The sequence below is a fragment of the Pongo pygmaeus genome, chromosome 15 (assembly GCF_028885625.2).
Source record: "Pongo pygmaeus isolate AG05252 chromosome 15, NHGRI_mPonPyg2-v2.0_pri, whole genome shotgun sequence".
Classification (NCBI taxonomy): domain Eukaryota; kingdom Metazoa; phylum Chordata; class Mammalia; order Primates; family Hominidae; genus Pongo; species Pongo pygmaeus.
The window spans coordinates 42,891,022-42,894,636 of NC_072388.2; the positions used below are offsets into that span (position 1 = coordinate 42,891,022).

The 3,615-nt window shown below is 33.4% G+C and overlaps 1 pseudogene; it reads right to left on the bottom strand.

Annotated features, from left to right (window-relative positions):
* Positions 1-475: 475 nt before the first annotated feature.
* Positions 476-1,226, bottom strand: LOC129012968 (14-3-3 protein zeta/delta-like; annotated as a pseudogene).
* Positions 1,227-3,615: the final 2,389 nt, after the last annotated feature.

Sequence of the window (3,615 nt, forward strand, 5' to 3'; positions counted from 1 at the left end):
CTTTTCTCCTATTAATCTGTCTTTGCTTTCTTTCAGACCTAGCCAGGAACCCTAAAAGGGTTATGGAAACTTTTCCTTCCTTACAGTTTGCACAACTACAACTAAAACTGGAACAAATTACCCTTTAATCCAATATTAGGACACACCAACATATAGGTGCTTTCCTTTGCCTAGACATAGAGGCAGTTATAACAGAGGTCCTTGTGAGGCCACAATTTAGCAAAATACTGTATCAAACATTTATAGCTTATATGAAAATTTCACATCCCCATATTGCCCACCTAAAGATGAAAACATATAACTCCCTAAATCTTAATTGGCCCTATTCTAATGTAAAACATAAAAAACCATATAGGAAAAAACAGAAATTCAAATAGAAGTAACCTATACCTTTTTTAAAAATTATTTTCAGGGCATATGGATGACAAATGGTCCACTGTGTTTTAGAATGAAGTAGATAAATTTGAGAAGCCAGCTAATTTTCACCTTCTTCTCCTGCTTCAGCTTCATCTCCTTGGGTATCTGATGTGCAAAATGTCAAGTAGTTTCTCAGTAGTTGCATTATTAGCATGCTATCTTTATATGACTCTTAATGTATTGAGTCCAACAATGGCTTCATCAAAAGCTGTCTTTGCAAGACAGCAGGCTTTCTCCAGAAAGTTCAGATTCTCACAATACAACACAGAGAGCTTATAGCCCAGACCCAGTCTGATAGGATGTGTTGATTGCAATTCCTTTTTCTGATTTCAAAAGCTTCTTGATGTGCTTGTTGTGACTGATCCACAATCCCTTTCTTATCATCACTAGCGGCAACCTGAGCCAAATAACAAAAGTAGCCTCCTTTTGCTTTTAATAGATTTTGCTCTGTGCTTATGAAGCTTTGGGGATCAAGAACTCTTCCAAAAGGGACAGTACATCATTTACAGATAGCTCTTAGCTCACTTTCCATTTTCTCTCTGTATTCTCAAGCCATCTGCTGTTTTTCTCAGCAGCTTCTGTCATTTGCCCAATACTTGAGACGAAGCTCCAAGATGACCTACAGGCTCCTGCAACATTTTTATAAGCAACTGTAAGAAGATTCCTCTCCCAATAAAAAAAAAAAATTCAGTTCCTTGCTTAGTTACAGACATCATGCAGTCTTTCATGACAACATATTGCTCAGCCCATTTGGCCTTCTGCACCGGGATATTTTTACCCATGACTGAATGTTCTGTGTCAGAAGTGGTTGGCGGTAGACGAATGGGGGCTCAGCAATCTTTGGATGGTGAGAGTGGCAAGGCTCAAACTCTGTCCCTAGATCTTGCTGCTCACACGGTCTGTGTTTCTATTTTCAATTTGTGGCAAAATGTATAAGAAAGTGCTATGAAAGGAATATTACTTGTATTATTTCCTCATCACTAAGTTCTTTATAGTAGCTTCTTTTCCCTTGCGGAAGAGAGTTCCAAACAGAGCCTATGAATCCCTGAAGAAATTTTAGCTCAGGAAATGATTTAAAAAAAAAATCAAAATCCAATAGCCAAACTGACTTATGTTTACCTTTAGAAGTTTTATAGTTCTAGGCTTTACATTGAAGTCTATGATGTGTTTTGTGTTCATTTTTACATGGTTCAAAGCACCTGAGTATGGATCAGAGCTCATGCTTTTTGTCTTGTTCTGTTTTGTTTTTGGCATATAGATATCCAATTATTCCAGAACCATTTCTTGAAAATGACAATTCTTTCTCCAGTGAATTGCTTTTGTACCTTTGTCAAAAATCAGTATTTTGTGTATAAGAGTGTATTTATAGATTCCCTCTTCTGTTCCATTGAGTTATTTGTCTATCTTGATGCCATTCTTCTTGATAATTCAAGCTTTATAATAAGACTTGAAATCAGGTAGTGTTTGCCATACAACTTTTTCTCCTTTTTTAAGGTGCTTTAAAAATTTGTGGCTTGCATTAATTCCTCAGTATTTCTATATGAATTTTAGAATTAGCTTGCCAATTTCTACAAAAGAAAAAGAAGTCTCATGCTAGGATATTGATTGTGAATCTATAGATTAATTTGGTGAAAATCTATACCATAATATTTATCCTTCTGGCTCATGAACATGAGACATAAATCCATTTATTTATAGTTTAATTTCTCTAACATTTTCTAGTTTTAATGTTTATGTCTTACACATTGTCAGATTTATCTCTAAGTAGTTAATAATTTTAGTGCTATAATAAGTGACATCATTTTTAATTTCAATTTGTGAATATTTGTTGGTAGTATATTAAAATACAATTAATTTTATGACTTGATCTGGTTCCTGCAACCCCAATAAACTTACTTACTAGTTCTAGTACAAAGCTTAATAGAAGTAGTAAGAGAGTGATTTGTTTCTGGTCATAGGGGAAAAGCACTATCTTTCATCAGTATGTACAATGTTAGCAGCAGGATTTTTGTAAATATCCTCAATCAAATTGCATGAATTATTTCTATTCCTGGTTTGCTGAGAGTTTGGGTGAAATGGAGGTTGGATTTTGTCAATTGCATTTTTATGTATCTACTGGGATGATCATATTTTTTTTTCTTTTATGCCTTTCTAATATGGTGAATTACATTAATTAGTTTTCAATGTAAAGACCTTTTATTCTGGATAAGTTTCATTTGGTCATGATATGTCCCACTGTATTGCTGGATTTGGTTTGGTAAAATTTTATTGACTCTTTTGCATCTATGTTTTTGGAAAATATTATGCAGTTGTTTCTTGTTCTTATAAAGTCTTTCTAAATTTCGTATTATGATAATATTGTTCTCATCAAATAAAATGTAGAATATTCAATCCTCTTCAGTTTTCCAGGGAAAATTATGTAGAATGGGTATGATTTCCTCTTTAAAAGTTTAGTATAATTTATTGATGTTTACTTTAATACTTTTGAATGCAAATTAAATTCCTTAATAGCTATAAAACATTTGAGATTATTTTTCTTGACTGAGTAAATAATTCATCTATTTACTATAAGTAGTCAAATTTATTAGTATAAAATTGTTTATAATATTCCTAAATTATACTTTTAATAGCTATAGAATCTTCTATGATGTCATCTCTTTTATTTGTAATTTGTAATTTGTGTTTTCTATCTTTTCTCCTTGTCAGTCTGGTAAAATATTGGTTTTCTCAAAGAACTACCATTGATTACAGTATTTTGTTCTGTCTTGTATTTGTTTCAGGTACCTCACTCAGCCCATGTTAATCCATCATGGCCAGAGGCAGAGGGCCCAATATCTCTGCTTTCATAATTGATTTAAATTCTTCCTTGATAAAGTCAGGAAATAAGTTATCACACATTCAACACATTCAAACACACACACACACACACACACACACACATAAACAAACAAAACCCAAATAAGTATTCTCACTGTGAAATGTCCATTTTCTTTGCCCAGCTTAAGCCTCTAATGCTAACTTCTATTAACCCTGGGCCTCTATATGTAACTTGACCTCTCCATTTCAACCTAATAGCACATTCAGTCACCTCACTTTTCATTTGCCCTTAACTTGTATTAATAGGTGTCTTTCACTCTAGGCTATTGATTAAGCCATCAATATTTGTCATACCCCTCATGTCTTTGTGATTTCCCAAAG